Source organism: Selaginella moellendorffii, unplaced genomic scaffold (assembly GCF_000143415.4).
Source record: "Selaginella moellendorffii unplaced genomic scaffold, v1.0 SELMOscaffold_106, whole genome shotgun sequence".
Taxonomy (NCBI): Eukaryota; Viridiplantae; Streptophyta; class Lycopodiopsida; order Selaginellales; family Selaginellaceae; genus Selaginella; species Selaginella moellendorffii.
In genome coordinates, this window is record NW_003314367.1 from 569,053 (window position 1) to 592,856 (window position 23,804).

Genomic DNA, 23,804 nt, shown 5'->3' on the forward strand with positions numbered 1-23,804 from the left:
GTTGTTTTCACACTAGATATCACCAACTTCAAATTTGCTTTTCAACTTAGAGCATCTGCCACGATGCTGCTCTTCCTAGGTTTATACATAATCTCACAATCAAACTCAACCAAAGTGTTGGCCCACCGACCTTGTTTCCCTCTTAGGTCGGGTTGTGACAAGAAGTGTTTCATTGCCATATTATCTGTGTAAGATTTGAAGTGCCTCCCAAGGTAGTGTCACCACTCATTGAGTGCCTTGACCACCACAAATAATTCCTTCTGCTGGGCAAACCACTTTTGTTAAGCTTTGTTCAACTTCTTCGAGAAGAATGCCACTGGATGGTTGTCTTGCTTCAATTGAAACCAATTGTGGTGCTCTTGGCTCATGTGGAGTGGTGCCCCACTTGAGTACCATATGGCTCATTGGTCCTAACTCCTTCCTAGGGGCTTGGGCCTTCCCTTTGGGATGGAAATGGGGGAGTAAGGGTACTTATACCAGGCTGTTAGGCCATAGTATTTCCCGTTGGGGTCACAGTAAAAGATGCACCCAAGGCTTGAGATTTAGAGGGTCCTATGATCAAGTCTTATTGTACCTAGGGAAGTTAGAAATCTAGAGACTTGGTTGCTTGGCTGCTTATGCTTGCAGAAAGTGTAGCCAAACCTTAAGTCTAATTTAGCTTAGAAAGGTGGATTGAGAGAGAATTAAGGAATATGTAGATAGATGGCTAACACCCTATTGTTTGTGTAGTGAGTAGCTGAAACAAAGTAAGACCAAGTAAGAGTTATTACAATATATATGAACCTTAGCAAGGGAACTTAACTAAAGCCAAAGCAGAGTCAAACCTGAGACCTTTTTAATACCATATATAAGCTTCTGGATTTGGACTTCTCAAAAGGTCACCTAACTTAGTACTATTCAAACCTAAGAATACTTAACCTCAAATATTTCAAAACTCTTAACCGATTGGAAAAGAGGGTTCACTCTTGTTCATAGGCCCTTTCCTTCTATATTTAAACCCTTGTGGATCATCTCTTGAGTTGTTCCATTTAGTTGTTTACAATCCATCACGCTTCCTTACAAGTTTATGCCCTTGTAAATGGAAGTTAAGAGTAGCAACTCTCTCTCGACCATAGCTCTCTTGATACCCTACCCCTCGAGTTGAGCCCAACTAAAGGAAAACTAGACATGCTAGATATTAATCTCAACATATGGTGTGATTCCCCTAGCCAATCAACAAAGTCAAACTCGAGACCCCTTTGATATCAAATATAAGCTTTTAAAATTAAACTTCCCAAAAAGTCACCTAACCCAATACTATTCAAACCCAAGGATGCTTAATCCCAACGATCCCAAGACCTACATGCTACACCTTGCATTGCACATATTGTGCAACTCCACTTCCTCATCCTAGGAAGTTCTCCACTTGAGGGCACCATCATCCTCTGTTTGATTTCATGCCACCTTTGGGCACTGAGTTCCAGTTATCATATTTTGGTGCTAGGGCTGTCCACGGCCCTATCTTTTGGCTACTTTGCCGCTCCCTCACTTAGAGCTTTTACTTCGCCAAATTGGAGCACTTAGGAATCCATCCTTGGAAGTCCACTTCCTTTCCCACAAACCGTTAGCATCAAACACATTAGTGTTCCTTGGTTAACTTTGCCATTTGGATCCCTTCCATTAAATTCCATGGCCCAAACTTGGCCACTAGTCCTTTGCTCCTACCCTTGATTGTTTGCACCCAGCAACGTAGGATTGCTACCTCCATTTTCGAGGTATCCCTTCGGTTCCATAGCAAATACTCTTCTTTGCCAAGTCCGGAGGATGTTCACCCCTAGTACGTCTCTTTAGCATCTTCTGCTGTGGGCTCTATCCACGGCCCAACTTTGTGACTCTCCCATGGGTCTCTTATAGAGACTACTTTCCTTGGACTCACTATGCCATCACACGGACACAGCCTATTTCCCTTAGGTGCTCTTCCCACTTGGCCACCTTGACCAAGCCACACCATCTTAAATAGTTCAAATCAACATTTTGAACCAGGAACTTCATTCCTTAGCCAACCAAGGACCTTGTCCTTATTTTGGCTATAAGATCACATAGTGATCTCACCTTGGCACCCTAACAGAGTTGCCAAGAGGTACTTGGTCTTCTAGACCTTCAAGTTGTTGACCATTACCCCGGGGGCATCCCCCACACTTGGCGGTGCACCCAAGCCAGCCCTTACGGCCAAGGGTCCATAGCAACTGAGATTAGGTGTCCCCATCTCACTCACCACGTCCTTGGTGCCACTTGCACCAAAGCGTTCAAGTTAGATATGCTGAGCTTTCACACTAAGCAATCTAACCGTGCATCACGACTCCGAGGCATCCCTTGCTTGGCGGTGTGCCCAAACCAGTCTCCCCACTGAGAGTCCATGACCACCGAAATATGAGTGTCCTCATATTCCAAACCATCACCACGCCCTAGTGATTTGGGACTCGAACCCAAGCACTAGAGGGTCGGGACTCGAACCCAACCTCCGTATATGCATCTACGGATGGCATCACACAAGATGCCTGGCGTGACTCCCCACGCCGGTGCACCAACTTATATTTAAAGCGCGCTACAGATCACAACTTAGGAACCTAGTTCCCCCGCATTGCCAAGTCCTCTCACTTGACAAGTTTGTGATCATACATGGACTCCTCCATGCTTGGCCCCATGGCCCACCCTTTTTGAAGTTATCACCTTCAACTAGGGTATTTGTTCCCCTGACTTGCCAATCTCGCTTGGCAAGTCCTCAGACCACTGTAATATGGTTCTTGCACAAGCGTGAAAGTCCTTGACCATTGACTTTCATTCAAAGCCCTCTCTTTGAACACTCGGGAACTACTTCCCTAACCTTGACAGCCTTGCCTCATGGCAAGCTTCAAGACCACGCTTCTGCTGCGCCACTCTGATTTCGCGCGTTCTATGAATCATTTACACTTTGGCCTTTCTAGGTACTAAGCTACCTAGAATCGTCTTCGGGAACCTTGAAGGAACTCTGTCCCTTAGCTTGCTAAGGCCTCCCTTTTTGCAAGCTTTCCAATTGCCACATAGTCTAACATGGACAATTCCATATTTTAGACTCTCCATGGCATCACGGTTGCTAGCGGCAACACCCTCGAGCCCCCACTTGATTCTCCACTCCCAGCTGGCATAACCAACCTTGGTTAGGCCCTTCGATTCCTATGGTTCGGTTCCATCCCCTTACTTCTTGCTTTTGGCTTCACACCTTTCCTTCGGTCATTCTCCTCCAGACCAGGAGGATAGCTTTGCACTTTCTATCATGCCTTAGCAAGTATCCATAGGGATGAACCTACCCAATAGCCCAGGGAGTGGTTCCTCAATCTGGGTATGCTCACCTTATAATCCCACACACTGGGATTACATTGTTGCTTATGGGCCTTTACATGCCCATCACTAGCCTTGCCAAAATTCCATTTTTGGCTTTGTCCAACTCGGGTAGACAGTCCTCTCCTGTCTCCGCAACCTTGGACATTTGGATAGCACCTTCTATCCATCATTCGCTAGGGACTTAGTCCCTTGGGCTTTATCCATTGCCCTCACGACATCAAACACCACCTTCTGGTGTTCTAGAGTGTTCGGGTGTCCCAATGATGGCTTTCTTGACAATGAGTATTTCCTTTTATGACATTGACTTACTATATCGCAACACAAGCAACTTATCCCCCATAAGGGTATATCCGACTTCCCTATGCTATTAAGAAGTCTTGGGTAGCTACCTTCTACCCGTTTAACCAGTTATTTTGCACCTCTTGCTTAGTTGCCTCATAGTTGTCAAGTCCTACAACTCATTGTTTGGTGCTTTCACACCTCCATCATTATCTGGGTCACCACACTCCAATTGCATGCTTTGCAGCTTAAGCTATGCCATTCCCATTTCCATTGGGATTCCTTTGGCAAGGGGTTCTCATGAACCCACCAACATAGCCTCAAGGTATCACACCTTGGCACATTTGGTGTCTCCACACCATCGGCTCCACGAGCCTTCCTCTATGACATTTCTTCTTTGTGTCTAAGTCTTTGCCAAGACCAATACCGCTCTTTCTCATGCCAACCATTTGTTAGCACTGCACCATAGAGGTCACACACAACTTTGTGTCAAAGTTGTTTTCTTTTTTGGGAACACCTTTCCCATGACTTTAGCATGGCACATTTTGCCATCGATGAAATACCCTCTGTTCTCATCCTTGGATCCTATGATCCCCCCCCATCCTTCGTGGGGTATAACATACCTCAGTCTAAATGCTTCAATCAGTCCCTTTTAGAACCATTCCTTGACTCTACTTGAGTCATCCAGCAGTTTTGGACTTGGTTAATCCACAGACCCGTAAGGTCCCACTTGTGAGGCACTAGCTCACTGGAATACACTTCCTGCATTCCTACTCAGAAGGACTATTTTCACAAATGTTACTCTGACACTTGTTTTTGTTCTCTAGGGCAACCTCTGCCCCTTAGGACTACTTGTCCATGTGATGAGAATACCATCTCATCTCTAGGTACACCCCCCAACTCCTTGGGTTGTTCCAGCATTTATTAAAGGTAGCCCCGGCTACCATTTCAAGGACTTGAGTCCTCTTCCATATTTGACCTCCCACGGTCATTACCTCTGGTCTCACATTCATGAGCACCAACCTCAACTATATGAGGATAATCTTGTGACTCCTTTATTATTTTGGAGTCTACATCTTTCCCGTGATCCCAACTATAGTTATTTATCACAACTACGTTAGCCCGTTTGCTGCGTCAAACGCTCATTTGGATCACATCCTCAACTCTTTGAGGAGACCTTATACTGTTCCCAAGATCCCAAAGTCGTTCCATTATTGGCCCTTTTCTATCCACCACATTGTGCCCAAGTTCACACATGAACTTGAGTGGAGAGCCATGTCCTCTCGACATGCTACTCCTCAAGGATAGGCCCACTCCTAGGACCTTTCGATGCCAACATTAATGGTGATATACTTGAGCACCAATAAAAGTCGGACTAAGGAACAGCTCCGATACCAAATTGTAAGCAACTAATTTTTCCATTCTACTTTAGTCACTTAACTACACCTCCGACCACTTGGAGGAGTCTCATTCACAACCTCCATAAGTCCAACTCAGGACTTAGGGCTTGCTAGCCCCGAGAATGGCATCCATGCCACTCAACCTTAGCACTTGGTCCAAGTGCTCCACTTGTCCGATCCCATGATCGACACCCCAAGGTACTACCGACGTATCAGCCCGTTACGCTAAGGCCATGCCCATTTACCTTGGTCACACTGGTGGTCCAACACCACCTGCATTCCAATCCCGTCTCTCAAAGACGGGGTCATCTGTCCATGAGTGATCATCCCAGATCCACTCCTTAACATCCTTAGGATGCCTACAGACATGGGGAATAGCCTTCCCCAATATCTCTGTTCCGGTCCCCACCAAGTCCCTTTCTGTCCTTGGCTGTGTTCGCCAACACTGCCACTGGTTCAAGGCCCACCGGCCCGACCACTAAGTCCCACTATCCTCTTGGACTTCCTCACTGTGCGACTGTGTCCTTGGCCACCACACCAGAGGGCTACCCCTCTTCCTTTCCACAGTCTGGGACTTTGGGACACCATTTCGGAACACCGTGGCCTTACGCAAGCCTCATAGGTACTCTCCCCACCTTTCGCCTTTAGGTGCTCTAGCCATGGGCTTAGAGCGAGGTTCCATTGAGCCACGACAGGTATCCAAGTAGGTAGTGCCACCCACACTTGGACTGGGAGCATCGGCCAGTCGATCTCCCGGGGGAACTAGAGCCGGCTCTTGAACACTTCACCAAGCTACCCCGCTGGTCGGCTTGTGTTCACTCTAGTCTTGGACTTCCCAGTGGGCAGCTCATCACCCAACACTGGGTCCGGCCTTCCTGGGCCAAACTAGCCTTTCCTGGCCAAACTGGCTCCATTGCAGTCCTCCCCCTACTATACTTTTGGAGCTCACCAAACCCCCCAGGGTCTGGGAGACAAACGCTTTGGGCTTTCACCCTCTCAGACTCAAACTCAAACTTGGACTCGGACTCGGGCTTGGTCTCGGCCTCGGCCCCGGTCTCGGTCTCGGTCCCGATCTCGGTCTCGGTCTCGGTTCCGGTCTCGGTCTCGACCTCAGACTCCATCTTGGGTCCATCTCGGGTCCATCTCGGACTCCACCTCGGACTCCATCTCGGGTCCATCTTGGACTCCATCTCGGACTCCACCTCGGACTCCACCTCGGGTCCATCTCGGACTCCACCTCGGACTCCACCTCGGGTCCATCTCGGACTCCACTTCGGACCCGAACTCGGGTCCATCTCGGACACTTCCACGTGTCATGTGTTGGTCCATTTTGGGTCCCTTTTTGGAGCCTCGCTTGTTGCTTGCTTCGTGCTTGTTCCTTGAGCACTTTGTTGGGAGTTCCACTCCCGCTCTCAACCTTTCGAGTCAGAGCTTTTAGTCCAAATGTGTTACGCTCGTTTGGTTTTCACTTCGGCCACCACCACATGGCACCCTTCCGGCTCCACTTTGGGGCCTAGGGATTTTGTGTCTCACAGAAAGGTGGATTGAGAGAGAATTAGGAATATGTAGATAGATGGCTAACACCCTATTGTTTGTGTAGTGAGTAGCTGAAACAAAGTAAAACCAAGTAAGAGTTATTACAATATATATGAACCTTGGCAAGGGAACTTAACTAAAGCCAAAGCAGAGTCAAACCTGAGACCTTTTTAATACCATATATAAGCTTCTGGATTTGGACTTCTCAAAAGGTCACCTAACTTAGTACTATTCAAACCTAAAAATACTTAACCTCAAATATTTCAAAACTCTTAACCGATTGGAAAAAAGGGTTCACTCTTGTTCATAGGCCCTTTCCTTCTATATTTAAACCCTTGTGGATCATCTCTTGAGTTGTTCCATTTAGTTGTTTACAATCCATCACGCTTCCTTACAAGTTTATGCCCTTGTAAATGGAAGTTAAGAGTAGCAACTCTCTCTCGACCATAGCTCTCTTGATACCCTACCCCTCGAGTTGAGCCCAACTAAAGGAAAACTAGACATGCTAGATATTAATCTCAACATATGGTGTGATTCCCCTAGCCAATCAACAAAGTCAAACTCGAGACCCCTTTGATATCAAATATAAGCTTTTAAAATTAAACTTCCCAAAAAGTCACCCAACCCAATACTATTCAAACCCAATGATGCTTAATCCCAACGATCCCAAGACCCTTAACCATTTGGAAAAGGGGTGCACTTTTATTTATGGGCCCTTTAGCTTTATATTTTTAACTTTACAAATCATCTCTTAAGTCATTCTCTTTGGTTATTTACAATATATGATAATAACATAGTTGTCAGTAGCAACATCTTTGAACACCCACTTAATTCTCAACTCCCAACTTGCATAACCACCCTTAGATATGCTTTTTGATTTTTATGGTTCAATTTTATCCCTTTATTACTTACTTTTGGCATAATATGTTCCCTTCAGTTATTCTCTTCCAGACTAGGAAAGTAGCTTTGCACTTTCTACCATGTTTTAATAAATATTCTTAGAGATGAATCTACTCAATGACTTAGGGAGTGATTCTTCAATTTATATATACTTATCTTATAATCCCACACACTAGGATTAACACCAAAGAGGTGGTATTTACATTATGAAGGTATTAATTAAGCCCTAAGGAACTAAGTCTCTAAAGAAAAATAGATAAAAGGTGCTATTTAATATCCAAGATTGACAAAAGCTAAAGATGGGGTAAGTTCGACTATCTAAAGTGGATAAAGCTAAAAGGATTTTAGCATGGTTAGCAATGAGCATAGAGAGGATGAGTAGCAATGTTACTTATGCGCTTATATGTTTTTGTGATAGACTTCCCAAGCAATGAATATTTCCTATTGATACTAACCCACAATATTGCAATATAAGCATAATATCCCTTAAAGGATGTATCTAACCTCCTCATTATCCAACCAAAAAGTCTCAAAAAGTTAGTTCTCACAAATTATTCCAGACCTTTACTTAGTTGCTTTATAATTGTCATATCTTACAACTCATTACTAGTGCTTTCACACCTCCATCAATATTTGGTACAAGCACATAAATCCAACTATATCCAGGATATGCCAACCCCATTTCCATTTGGGTTATTTTGGCAAAAAGTTCTCATGAATCAACCAACTTGACCTCAAGGCATCATCCTTTAAGACATTTGGGGTCTCTACCCTATCAACTCCACAAGCCTTCCCTTACAACACTTTCCAATTGTATTTAAATCTTTCCAAGACCAAAGCAATTATTTCTTATGCAAACTATTGGTTAATATTGTTATTTGATATTCACACACAACTCTTTGTTAAAGTTGCTCTCTTTCATAAACACCTTTTCACAACTTTAGTATAGCACTTTCTATCATTAATGAGATACCCACAATTTTCATATTTGGAACTTTTGATCCTCTTAGTCTTTCACTAGATATAATACACCTTCATTTAAACAAAATTCCTCCAAACCTTTGGGACCATCCCTTGACTCTACTAAGTCATCAAACTTTTAGACTTTATTAATTCAATATCCCATAAGGTTTTAGTCTCTTAACTACTTTTGAGGTGTCACCACACTTGAATATAACTTCTTATATTCAGATCCTTTTCACAATGACTATCTTTGTCCTTTATTCTATATAGGTTACTTTCACCCCTTAGAATTATCCTTTCATATAATGAGAACACCAACTCATCCTTTGAGTACACCCCCCAACTTCTTAGGTTGTTCCAGCCTTTATTAATTGTAGCCTCAACTACCATTTCAAGGACATATGTCCTCATCTGTATTTGACCTCATTTGGTCATTAACTCTAGTATTAAATTCATGAATACCATTCTTAACCATGTGAAGATAAGCTTGTGACTCCTTTATTGTCTTGGAGTGTCTATCTTTCCTGTGACCCCAACTACAATTATTTACCATAACCATATTAGCTAGTTTGCTAAGTTAAATGCTTATATGTGTAAGACATAAAATCCCTAGGCCCCAAAGAGAAGCCAAAAGGGTGCTACATTGTAATGGATGAGGTGGAAGCCAAACGAGGTAACACATATGGACTAAAAGCTCCAACGTGAAAAATCGAGAGCGGGAGTGGAAATCCCAATGAAGTCCTCGAGGAATGAGCACGAACCGAGCAATAAGTGAGTCTCTAATAAAAAGACACAAAAGGACCAACATATGACACATAGAAGTGTTTGAGATGGAGTCTGAGATGGAGTCTAAGAAGGAGTCTTAGATGGAGTTTGAGAAGGAGTCTGAGATGGAGTCTAAGATTGAGTCCAAAATGGATCTAAGATGGAGTCCGAGATAGACCCGAGATGGAGTCTGAGATGGAGTCCAAGATGGACCCGAGATGGAATCCGAGATGGACTCGAGATGGAGTCCAAGATGGACCCAAGATGGAGTCCGGGATAGAACTGAGATGGACTTAAGATGGAGTCCTAAATGGAGTCCGAGATGGAGTCCGAGATGGAGTTTGAGATGGACCCGAGATGAACCTGAGATGGAGTCCAAGATGGACTCGAGATGGAGTCTGAGATGAATCCGAGATGGAGTCCGAGATGGAGTCTAAGATTGAGATTGAAACCAAGACTAAGTTTGAGACTGAGACCGAGTTCGAGTCCAAGACCAAGACCGAGACTGAGTTCGAGTCTAAATATTAATATAGGCTGTTGGGTGAAAGCCCAAAGCAATTGTTCCTTAGGGGGGTGGGGGCTATAGAGGGTTTCAAAAGTATAGTAGGAAGAGTGTGGGGGTGGACCCCAGTGGAGCCAGTTTGGCCAAGAAAGGCCAGTATGACCTAGGAAGGCTATACCCAGGTGTTGGGTGATGATATGTCCACTGAGGAGTCCAAGGCTAGAGTGAACACGGACTGACAAGCAGGGTAGCTTGGTGAACTGTTCAAAAGCTGGCTTTAGTTCCTCCATGAGATCGAATGGTCGATGCTCCCAGTCCAAGCGTGGGTGGCACTACTTACTTGGATACCTAGTGTGGCTCAATGGAACCTCGCTCTAAGCCTATAGCTAGAGCACCCAAAGGTAGAAGTTGGGGAGAGTAGCCATGAGGCTCGCATAGAGCTACGATGTTCCGAAATATTATCCCAAAGTCCCAGACTGTGAAAAGGAAAAGGGGTAGTTCTCTGGTGTAGTGACTAAGGTTACAGTCATATGATGTGGAAGTCCCAAAGGATAGTGGGACTTAGTGGTTGGGCCAGTGGGCATTGACATAGTGTCAATGTCGGCAAACACGGCCCTGAACAAAAAGGGACTTGGTGGGGACCAAAAAAGGGATATTGGAGAAGGTTGTTCCCCATGTTTGGGGGCATCCCTAAGGATACTAGGGAGTGGATTTGGGATGACCACTCATGGACAGATGGCCCAGTCCTTGAGAGACGGGACTGTGATGCAAGTGGTGTGGACCACTAGTGTGGCAAAGGTGAATGGGCATGGCCTTAGCATAACGGGCTAATATGTCGATAGTACCTTTGGGTCTCAACTATGGGATTGGACACGTGGAGCATTTAGACCAAGTGCAAAGGTTGAGTGGCAGGGATGGCATTCTCAGGGCTAACAAGCCCCAAGTCCAGAATAAGACTTATGGAGGTTGTGAGTGAGACTCCTCCAAGTGGTTAGAGGTGTGATTAAGTGACTAAAGTATAATGGGAAATTTAGTTGCTTACAATATTGTTCACCTTCTCAACTATTTGAGAAAAACCTTCTACAATTCTCAAGATCGCAAATTTGTTCCCTTATTTCTATTTGCCACATTGCTTATATGTTCATGTATGAACTCAAATGGAGAGTCTCTCCCTATCAACATGCTACTCCTCCATGATAGACCCACTCCTAAGACCTTCCCACACCAATATGAAGTGGTGATATATTTGACCACCAATAAGAGTTGGACTAAAGAATAGATTTGATACAAGAGAGTGAGGCTCTTAGGAAAGTTGCAGCTCTCAACTTCCATTTATGAAGGTGTGAACTTACAAGGAAGCATGGTGAATTGTAAGCAAACAACCAAAGAAAACAACTTGAGAAATAATCCATAAAGGTTCAAATATAGAGGAAAAAGGGAGTACATTCTTATTCATGAGCCCTTTCCCTTTATATTTGAACCCTTATGAATCATCTCTCGAGTCATTCTCTTTAGTCGCTTACAACTCAAGATCAAACTCAAGTTTAGTTTTGGACTTGGTCCTAGACTTAAATTTGACATTTTCATATATTATAACACTTACCACATGTCCTTTTTTCCCTTTCTAGAGACTTGCCTATCAATCAATTCATGCTTATTCCTCAAGCACTTCTTTGGGATGAAACATAAATGTACATTCCTCAATGTTCCATAGGGACTAAAACAATATCAATAGTGCACTCTCACAAGGTGAAACTAGCACAACTATATACATAAAAGCCCAATGCTACTCTTGGGCCGTTTGCTTCTAAGGTGACTCCACAGCAAAACTTGAAACAACCTACTATGCTCCACAACACGTGATATATGCTATAGAGTGCTCCACCACCAATATGCCTCTAGTGCCAAAATGATGTCCAATTGCGATATGACTCCAACTCTTAGATCTAAGCAAGGTGTGAATGTCCTCCAACTTGTGGTTGGAGTATGTTACCTTGCCTTTCATACAAGACAAATATGCTAGCTCATCTTTGAAAGAGTTCTAGCCCTTCCATAGGGACTAGAGAAATGTTGTGAACCTCCTCCAAATCTAGCATTATAAGGGAAATATGTGGATCCCCTACATATGCCACATTGAATCACCTCTATCAGCCACTAACCCCAATCATGGCAGCAATCCTTGCAATTGGATAACAAAATCCTCCCTTCCTGATCATCCACAAAGGGAGACACTATGCATGGTCTTCCAAAGAGACTCTAGAAAGTTGGGAACTTTTGCAAATTAAAGGTGCTTCAAGTCACCCCTTGAATGATGTTTAGCTTTTTTTGGCAACCCCGATATGCCACCAACTCCTTGACCACTACCATTGCCTTCATGGATCAAGGCAAGCAAGATCTCATAAATCTTGGCAAAGAGCTCCATTTCTAGAGCCTTTGCAACTATTCATCCACCTTCAAGAAAACTTTAAAGCCTCCTAGAGCTACAGTGAACTACCACTACTAGAGCTAGAAACCCTAGTTACCAATGGAACCCTAGCCCTAAAGTAGGGGAACCCTAACCCTAGCCACTAGCAGTAACCCTACCTACCAAAAACCCTAACCCTAGCTGCCACCCAAGAACCTAATTCCATAGCACAAGCTAGGGTTGTCCAGATCTCTTGGATCTTGGATCTGATTAGTGCCACTAGTAGGAGTGCTTTTTGCCACTTCCTAGATGCCAACTCGGAAGTTGAATAAAGAAAAAGTGATAGAGTGCCCAAAATGATGAGCTTGCTCAAAAGAAAGTATCACTAATTGGATATGGCTAAGGACATACAGAACTATATACCATGACTAAGGCCAGTTAAGGCTTATTCCAAAGCCTTACAATCCTAGATTGTCCATGAAAATATCTTGTGATCGGTGTCAGCAACTTTAGGCATCATTGGGTGCTTTGCCTACAGGTTTGTTTTATGCACGACATTCTGTTTATTTTATCTAACTGATTGCAATCCAAGGCATTCACTGCAGTGGAGTACTCCTATGAATAAGTTGAACAAGCGAGGCACTTTTGGTTCCTTGGGTATCAAGCCTCTAAACGTAAATGCTAGTTCATTGCCTGCACGTGTGTCCTCTCCCCTCAAGTGAGGAATTTGATGCTATATTTTGTGAGACACAAATCCCTAAGCCCCAAAGTGGAGCAGAAAGGGTGCCATATAGTAATGGTTGAAGTGGAAGTCCAACAAACATAACATATTTAGACCAAAAGCTCTAACTTGGAAAGTCGAAAATGAAAGTAAAACTCCAAACAAAGTGATCAAAGGATGAGCACAAAGAAATTAGTGAATAAGTCTCTAAAAATGGGATACAAGAAGGACTGACACATGGAAGTGTCAAGAACAAGTCCAAAAAGGAATTTGAGATGGAGTTTGAGAAGGAATCCAAGATGGAGTCTGATATGGACTTGAGATGGAGTTAAAGGTCGAGGTCGAGAAAGAGACCAAAACCAAGACTGAGACTAAGATTCAAATCGAGTTCAAGACTGAGTTCGAGTCTAAGTTCAAGTCCGAGTCCAAGTCCAAGTCCATGTCCAAGTCTGAGTCCAAGTCCAAGAGTGAAAGCCCAAAGCAATTGTCTCCCAAACCCTTGGGGGTTTAGTGAGCTCCAAAAGTATAATAGGGGGTAGGACTCTAGTGGAGCCAGTTTGGCCAAGAAAGGCCAATGTGACCAAGTAAGGTTATACCCATGTGGTAAGTGATGTTATAACTACTTAAGATTCCAAAGCTAGAATGAATATAGACAAACAAGTGGGGTAACTTGGTGAAGTGTTCAAGAGCCGGCTCTAAATCCCCCGGGAGATAAAATGGTGGATACTCCCAATCCAAGTATGGATGGCACTATTTACTTGGATACCTCGTGTGGCTCATCAGAACCTCACTCTAGCCTTATGGCTAGGGCACCGAAATGCAGAAGGTGGGAAGAGTACCCATGAGGCTCGTATAAGGCCACGGTATTTTTAAATGTTGTCCTAAAGTCCTAGATTGTGGAAAGGAAGAGGAGCAATCCTCTTATGTGGTGACCAAGGATGCAGTCATGTGGCAAGGAAGTTCTAGAGATCAATAGGACTTAGTGGTCGGGCCCTCGAGCCCTGACCTAGTGGCAATGCTAGTGAGTACAATCATGGATGGAGAGGAACTTGGTAAGGACTGAAGAAGGGACATTAAGGAAGGGTGTTCCCCATATCTTTAGGCATCCTAAGGGTGCTAAAGTGGTCAAAAGATGACCACTCATGGACAGGGGGCCTAGTCTTTAAAAGACAAGACTGTGATGCAAGTGGTTTTAAACCACCAGTGTGACAACATAATGGCTTGATATGTTGGTGGTACCTTTAGGTGTCGGTCATGGGATCAGACATGTGGAGCACTTGGACCAAGTGCAAAGGCTGAGTGGTATAGATGCCATTCCCAAAGCTAGCATGTCCCCAAATTAGAATTAAGACTTATGGAGATCATGAGTGAGACTCCTCTAAGTGGTCAAATGTGTCATTAAGTGATTAAAGTAGAATGGAAAATTTAGTCACTTCTATATTTATAGTGGTAGATTAATTTTCAAAAATGGCATATTTCATACCCACCACAATAGAAGTTGATATGGAAGGTGTGGCAAAGCTATTCTTTGATCAAATGATTCAAATGCAAAGAAGGCCAGAAGAAATTATCTCAGATTAAAATAAAATATTCACTAGTAAGTTTGGAAAACTCTCATAGAACATTATTGAACCAAACTAAATTTCAGCACTACTTATCACCCACAAACAGATATTGAGGGTTGAGTTAAGTTGTGTGATAATAACAATTCTTAACTAATGGACAAATGGAAACGGTTGCAATTGGAGGATTATTTGCAATGTTATATCTCTGGAGGTCAAATGGACTAGGTAAGTCATTTGGAACTTGTGAAAATGTGTTATAACAACATGCCCTATTTTATATCGAGGTGAGTCCATGGGAAGTCATCAATGGATAAGCCATTGAAGGTCCTATAGAATTCAGTATGGCTGAGTATCATGGAAAGTTACTTGTAGTGGGGCCATTTACAGTGGAAAGACTCAACATTGGAATTTGATAAAGGATTCTTTAGAATGGGCTCAACAAAGATAGACCAAATATGCAAATTAAAAGCACAAAGACATAAAGTTCAAACTTGGGGAGAAGGTATGGCTGATCACCAAACACTTACCAAATGGGATAAGCCAAAAATTAACTCAAAGGTAAAGTGTATATATTCTTGGAATGAAATGATCTTAAATTCTTTAAGTAGGTTTGCAACACCCTATGAGATTGAAGGTTAACTATAGTAAAGGTGGCCTACCATCTCAAACTTGATAGGGAAGATGTACCTTATGTTCCATATAAACTTACTCAAGTCATATTTTGAAGATAATGACCAAGTGAGACCTTTACCTAAAGTTATCTAAGGGGTGAAGGAACAATCAGTTCAATAGTATAATTCTTACCTTGGACCCAGTTATGAAGACTCTTGCTACATCCTTCCTTTCCCATCTAACAATGCAAAATATAGTCTATGCCCTTAACAATCATTAGTAGATTGTTTTAGTTCGCTTTGAAATAAGATTTATTAGAACAACTAGGTCTTTATTATTGGTATTATAATTCTCACCTTGTATAGCAATAGCATGTGGCCATGTGCTATAACTCCTCATATTCTTCTTGTTACCTTGAAAGTGAGATTTTTAGAATAATCACTTTAATAGTATAATATTATAATTCTTACTCTAGCCCCAGTTTATGAAGGTGCTTGCTACATCCTTCCTTTCTCATCCAATAATGCAAAATATAGTGCGTAGCCACATGCCCTTAGTGGTTAAAAAATAATTAACAAATTATTCTTATTGACCTTGAAATAAGTTTGTTAGAACAACCTGGTATTTATACTTTATATTATAATTCTCACCTTAGATAGTTGTCATGAATGTGACTTTGTGTATTGAAAGATATTTATTAACTAGTCCTTTCAAATTTTCTTTCTTTACTGTAATGATGGTAGGAAGTCTATATTATTGGTTCCCTTTATTAGTCTCCACCCAAGTTAGTTGAGAAACTGATAATCACATATGTACTTGAACAAAAGAGTACAATGACCAAATTTCTAAATATTATTAGTCAAGCATACTAAACTTAGTTAAAAAAACTTATTCATTAGCTTGTACTTGTTAGTGCTTAGAACCCCCCACGATATTGTCTATAATCCCTCAATATTGCCAAATGTGTAGGAGAAAAGATGGATCAGAAAATGAAGATGTAAAAATGTGAAAATGAAGTAATCTCAGCACATAATAGTAAGGATTGCAGGTTTAATCTACCTTAAACTCATGACACTGTGTCCAGATAATTTATGGTAAAGTAGAATATGTCGAATTCTAGGAAAAGTAGTTGTTCTTATTTCCAATGAATGAGCTTTTGGAGGTGCTTGTGTGTTTTACAGCCTGGTTTTCCTATTGCAGGTCTCCCTTCTTATTCCCAGGAGTGGCAGAAAGGCTGGGATTTATTTATTTTGGTTCTTTTGATTGGAAACTACTGAGATTCAGTGTTGAGCTCTATAATGAAAGGCAGAGAATTTATGGTTGCCATATTCTTGCAGTGGGGATACAATCCTGAAATTTTGTGTTGAGTGCCAATGCTGTACCATTATGGTGTTCTTCCTCCTCTATCACTGGCAAGCAACATGGCAGTGACTGCTTTGCCGACATTCTCGAGATTTATACACAAGTGGTACTATGAGCCGGTGCTAAAGCCGGGACAGCCTCCACTTCCACCGGGTCCGCTTGGATGGCCCGTCTTTATCAACATGGCTGCTTTTCTCAGAGCCTTCAAGTCTGGATTACCATACTCTTTCATGGCTCACTTCTTGATTTCAGGTATAATCGAGTGGGTTTTACAAGGCCTTTCTGTTCTAGCAGCCCAACGCCCTGGTTGCCACACCAGAGGCATGCAAATTCGTGCTCTCCAAAGACAGCTTTGAGACAGGATGGCCAAAGAGCGCTGTTGTGCTCTTTGAACGAAATCTGTTTGCAAGATTAACTGAAGAGAGCTACTTGAAGCTCCAGAAGCTTATTGAGTCACTGTGAACAATCCCAAAGCTCTTAAGCAGTATGTGCCCTACAACAGCATGCCTGCAAGGTGGCCTATGGAGCATAAGATTGTTCTTCTTACCGAGATGAGAAGGGTAAGTGATGTTTACTTCCTCTCTGTCTTATTTTCTCGTTGATACTGGTTTTTTCTGATATGACAGTTCACGTATCTAACTGTCCTCTACATTTTATATAGGAAAGACTCCAGTCTCGATGTGGATGAGATTTTCTCCTTGTACTACATTGACAACCAAGGCATTCAGGCTTTCCCCATCAACTTCGCCAACACTGCCTACAACAAAGCCTTGAAGGTAAAAGCCATATGCATTGTCTTACATAGTTTTGTGATGTTTTCCCATTCTCAGGCCAGGTGAAAGGTCATCAAGCTTATCCAGGACCTGATCAACCAGCGAAGAGCTTCTAGAAAGCCACAGGAAACAAGCATTCTTTTGTTGCTCATGGATGAGCTGGATGACAAAGGAGAGTTTCTGGAAGCGCTGAAATCATAGACATGCTCAACATGTACATAAACGCTGGTCACTACTCGATGGCTGATGGTTTCCTAAAGCAAAATCCTGATGTGCTTGAGAAAGTGAAGATAAACATTTACAATTTCATACAAACTTTCCTTCATACAATCTTTCTTCTTTAGGCCACATCCAGACTAATCTGTAAAAGTTTCAAAATTTTGTAATTATAAAAGAAAAAAGTATTCTACTGAATTGTACCTCATAGAAGATGATTTACCCTTTGCTCCAATGGACCTAACGAAGACATGTTCAAGACAGATGCAAACTAGCAGGTATTCTTAAAGAACCATAGAACTGCACATCATCTCTTTAAGGGAAATTTATGAGGTGCTTGTAAGGCTCTAAAGTGTTAACCTCCTCTGGATATCTTTCAATAACAGAAAAAAACTTTTAAAACATGAATGGTACTTTTTTGCTGCTTCTTTCATGTTTTATGGTAGTCAAGTTACAACTTCTGGAATTCTATGAGCAGCATCTGAGGAATGTCTAGGGAATGAGAAACTGTAAGTTGTAGTATGATATTTTCTTGCTCTAATAAATAGTTAAATAGAAGCTGCCTGTTGTAGCCTTTGTGGCTTTCCTTGACTACAAACCAATGCTTACAAGGTCAGAATGACACAAGCAGATATTTTATAAAGATGTATTGCATTTTGCTATTTAGAGAAATCTTTGGAGATGTATATATTCCAAACATGCAATTCTTAAGAACATCTCAAAAATATCATTATTTTTGTAGAAAACTCTACTCTTGAAGACTTAAGAAAATAATTCTCACTTATAAAAATCCTCAAAAAACTATCAAACTTAAACTTAATGTAATTAAAAGCTATATATGTAAAAGCTATATATAGCTGAGATGTATTTTTCTCACAAATGTGATATATAATTTTACACTATTTCGAAACCATTAACTGTTTTTTATAAAATACTTAATCTACCATTTGAACTAACAGGGTATTTTCCTTATGCTTAGGTATGGATTGATATAATACAAAATTGAAAAAAAAGATAAAACTCATGTAAAGCTTTAAGACAAACCTGTACTAATGCTTTATAATAAAATTATGCATTCATGTCTCATATATAACATGGTATCTAATGTGGTATAAGCCATCTCATACATATTCAAAGATCAAATCCATTTTCTTAATTATATCCAGTTATATGAAGATTTCAAATAAAATAAAACATTAGCTATTAGCTCAAAGAATAACATAAAATTATAAATTATAACATTACACTAATGAGTTTGATAAAAATTATATTATATTAAAAATATTTATAAGAACATATTCTACTATTATTGTGGATTTGTAAAGAAAGAAGAGATATTTAAGAGTACATTCAAAAAAGTTTTTATATATACTAAATCAGTAAATAATTCAAACCGAAATCAAATAGTTATATATGAAAATTAAAATTTAAAAAATTAAAAATAATTATGATTTTAGGTGAATTGTCAGTGAGAGTAAATTGGAAGAATAAAAAACAATATTTTATTATCTTCTGCATAATATTAGTTAACTTTATTTAATATTTCTAATTTAAATTTATAAGTGATTTAAAATTTAAATTAATCTGCTTTAAACTTTCAATTTTATATCATGGATTACAACTATAAATTAAGCGACATGAATAAAATAATTTAATTTATGTATGGATGTAATTACGGTTTTAATGTTGCATGAAAAAAAATTAGTCACTTTTAATAAAATAACATATATTAAACACAAACCCAAAATATGAAAAAAATGAATAACATGTGTTTCAAATTATTAGCTTGGATGGATCATTAGTAAGTTGTAGTAAAAATTATATGCTCTTTTGAAGAAATCTCATTCTTGAAGTGTATTCTTGATGTTCCTACTGTTTGAGCTTGGAAACAAAAGAAATCCACAAGAAAGTCCTATAGGATTTACTAGGCTAATGTATTTGCATGATAGGGTTTTCATGAAGATATCTAACTTTTGGCATCTAGGAAGTCATGTCACTAACTTGAGTGATGGGTAAATAAGAAATCAAAACTCAAATGCTTATAGTTTTTTAAAAATTTTCTCAAGGATATTTTTCTCATGTGAAGTTCCCTTTACTTTAATCTAGCCCCTATTTCAAAATATATATTCTTGGTAACAGTTTTGCAATTTGGCTTTACTTGCTGGAATTAAGCTTAATAGTTGATAAACTACAAACTACCTTGGAAAAGTATTCTTTTTTACTAAAGTGAACCTATGATAGAGGGTAAACATATCTCACAAGTGTGTTGCTAAAAGGATGTATTAATTGGAAGAAGGAATCATTGGCACAAGAGGGCATTCTTTTAGATTTGCAACTATAGAGAGTAAAAGGGTGTAGTTGATGGGACAAGTGTTGCTTCTTAGAGAGGAATGAAACAAATATTCAGTAACAAATAATGACTTCCTAATGCACTATGTGCTCATCACATTCTATCCTACAACAACAGGTGCTTTATATAAGTTCAAGTACCAACTTAGCATAGTTGCTCCTCCCTTTTGGAATAGCATTTAGAAAAACAAAGTGCCACATGATAGCTATAGCAATGAAACTCACAACTTCATAGACAATAAAAAATATGGTATAGGGGATTGTCTTGATATATAAAACTTACTCAACACAGTTTCCCATAATAAATGATTTCAATAGCTACGACAAATTAACACACCAGTAGTTATCATTGAATAAATATACGTCATTATTCTTGCAGACTATCAAGGAGTTAAATAGATTGAATGCACTATTTGGATTAAATAAGGATGTCCACTATATTTAGCTTATACATGAATGCCCTTGAGAGTTTAATGTGACATTAAAACTTCTTGGAGATCCATATAACTGACCATTTCATTCTCACAATAAGAATTTGACCACTTACAAACTAGCAAGAATTCCTTGGATTTCACCTTATTTTTTCATGAATTTCTTTTGCAATTGCATCACATTCATCTGGCTGAATTCCTATTGGCTGTAGTTCTATAAGGCAGAGTGCTTGATATTTTTATGATTAATAATTTTTTTAAAAATTAAAGCTAAATAATTTTAAGTTTAATCTAAAATAAAAAGATATATGTATGTGTACAGCCATTACTATAGAGAATAAAAACTGACTCTACCACATGATGCAACTATAAATGACAATATATGCTGAGTAATAGAAGATAAACTTAAACTTATATCAACTAAATAACAAGGGACCTCTTATTATAAAAATTAGTTTGGAAAGAGAACATTGGATGAACTGACGAAAAGTGAATTGTACTTCTAGAAAGATGGAAAGGTCATTGATTTATTCACACAAAGACTCTTCACTACTCACATGACTCCTTGTTCTTGAAAAATCTCTATATCAAAACCTTCCACTACAATAGCATTAACATGATGTTGTTAATGCCAAGACTTTAACCCAATAAATGGATAGTGCCAATTCAGAAAATATTAAAAACTCTAATATATGTGGCCAACCTCATCATACACTTAGCAGCAAATATCACAACCACGACCATATCCTTGCCCTTATCCAATTTACATGAGTGGTTGTACTCAAACTATTGTACCACTACAATACTGTCCTTTGAGATATGTGGGAAACTTATATCAATGCCGGGCATCATCAATCACCATAAAGTGATCAAACCAATTGTATGTATCATCCTCAAGATTCCCATTGAAGAAATTTAGCCAGACGTAAGGATTGGCATCAAAGGCAAGAGAAGTTCACCATACATTATGAATATTACTATTAACTAAGTTTTATTATTCAATTGCAACTATATAACATTGAGCAATTGCATCAATTGTTATTCTAGAGTCAAAAGAGGAAGATGCTTTTGTAAAGGAGGAGTACTCTATTCTACCGTAAAGATGAATGAAAATAGAAAAAGCAAAAGAGAATAAATGGAAAAGCTACAAAAATAAAAGAGATCTAGACAATACAAAAGCTAAACCAAACACACAAATTTAAGCACTTCTCAAGGAGGACCAAAATTGCTCTTCATCTTCACTAATGTGGGTGCATGGAATATAAAAGTGTATTCGATTAGCCCAAAAACCCTAGCTTATATACAAGAGTGAGTGGTCTAGATTAAAACTAATTCAATCGTTACTATGCTAATAATAGTAAATGACATCATAGCCATAAAATAATAATAATCCTTTGTAAATATTTCTAAATCTTATAAATTTATTAAGAAAAGAATAAATCTTTTATTTATCAATTAATCAAAGCACTCCTAAAAGATGTCAATCTCAACCTTTAATAAAAGGTCTTCAATCATTTTACTTTAATTTCTTTGAGACTATTTGGAGGATAAAGATAAATAAGTAAACCCTAAATAAAACTTTTTCTATGCTAATATTAATTTTATTAAAAGGCATTAACTCTGTGATTAACACAACAACTCCCCAAATTCATGAAGTTAAATGCTCTTGATGTAGCTTGGAAATGGGACAATCCATGCCATAAGAATCCCTTATGGCATTATCTTTCCATAATAGCCATATTAATCATTGCAAATATGTGCTCTAAGAGAAAAGTGTTTTATACAGCTGTAACCTAATGGCTAATCCAAAAGGAAACACATGGTTCTCGAAAGCATTTCCGATATCTTTTTCTTTTTAGTAATAAAAATAAGCTTAGTGTTTATTTAAACTACTCAAGTAGGGAGAGAATTCCACTTTTACACTGATTACTTTCTAGCTCAAGTATATATAAATTTCTTTCTGCCATTGTTGGAGAAAAAGTGTGTGTGTGTATATGCTCAAGACATCCTTACAAGTGAATGGTAAATTAAGACACTGATTCTTTTCTCAATTTCTTATTACAAAATATTATTTCTAGGTTGGCCACAAAATACCCTTTACTATATATAAGTCCAACATACATACACAACCAAAGTTGCATAACTAACCAACCAATAACAAAACCTTATTCTTTCCCACATATGACTATTCTTTGCTGTAATCTAATGATTCATATTCACCATATAACTTGCTTTTAAAGAATGAATCCATTATTGTGTTTATAATTAATGTTTTATCTTTGATTCATAACAGTTTTTTGCTATAAACCATTAAGCATTTCTTAGATCCAACATATATTCTCTTTAATGCTATTTAGTGTCCTCACAAAGTTTTTCATGAATGTAATAAAATTGTAACTTAAGTAATCTATTATACTTTGGCATACTATCTCCCGGAGCTGGGATCCTAGCTAGTCATACTCATATATTTAAACGAAAGAGCCCGTATAATAATAGCATATACTGGCGACACTTATTCTGGGCATATGCTGAGATCTAACGGCCAAGATCTAATTGTCGAAGGTCATGTCGTTTCAAATCAGAGAAAAATTTTATGTGGCTTTTTAGGGCTGGAAAAAATGCATTCAGCGACGGGAGAGGCAGCGGGCAGATGTACTCTCTCCTGGATTCTGTTCTTGCAGACTACTTATATTTTCCACTGGAGGTCAGAATTCAATGCCCGATTCTTCGTGGATTGGCATTTTCTCTTTGTTTTTCTCAATTTATATTTTTCTCTGCCTTCCACGGATTGGTAGGTAAATCTGGAATTATGAATGCTTCTTTTCTTAGCACCTCCAGCCAAGAGCAAGGAGAAGAAGAAGACGGTGCTGCATCCTCCGGTTATTATCCTCCAGTGATTCTCAAGGAGCCGCACCAAAACTCTGGAAGAGGTTAGCAGTAGAACTTCTCATCGATTAATGGGAGGCAACTCAATATACCTGACTATAAACCATGGAGGCACTCTTCTCGTAGCCCAGAAAAAATTCCAGAGAAGTGAAGAACCAATCTGGAACGACAACCAGCTCCAGCATCTGAGTCATCTCCTCTGGTTCCTCAGACGATGAGCTGCTCAAGGTCTTGTTGCTCATTCTCGTCAGGTAATGTGCAGGTGTGCTACAATCTTGAAAACTCATGTAGAAAAGGTTTTGTGGACAGTGAGGGTGTGAAGAGTCTTAATATTTCTGTGGAAGGTCTAAGTCAAGCTACTATACTATGTAGCACTAACTCTGTGACGAAGAGTGTGTCTATGAAACTAAAAATGGGTACGACTTCTTGTTTGGAGGTAAATCACTTTTTTTAATTAATCACGTATGTTACTAATCAAGTGGCATGGCAGGGTGCTGGAAAGACCTCCATATTATGCACTGTGGTGGCATAGCATGAACACTGATATCAACAATTTTTTTTCCACACATCAAGTGTCATGAAAGCGTTTCATGCAGTGTAGGATACATAGATTCAGTAGGCGTTAACTTTCAGGTAAAAATTTCTTCCTTACTCTGCTTTGATTGGTTTACCAATTGGTTCTATATAGGACCTATCATATGAAGAAGAGCAGCTGAAGAATGGTTTGTTGAGAGCGGATCCATATAAAGCCTTGACTTGTAATTATCGTGCACAATCTGC

At 39.7% G+C, this 23,804-nt stretch overlaps 1 long non-coding RNA gene across 1 annotated transcript; it reads left to right on the plus strand.

Moving 5' to 3' along the window:
- The first annotated feature begins 22,758 nt into the window (after window positions 1–22,758).
- Window positions 22,759–23,374, plus strand: LOC112342374. Its single transcript, XR_002990944.1, has 3 exons — window positions 22,759–22,842; window positions 22,934–23,275; window positions 23,334–23,374. It is a non-coding gene; the product is annotated as an uncharacterized LOC112342374 (long non-coding RNA).
- Window positions 23,375–23,804: the final 430 nt, after the last annotated feature.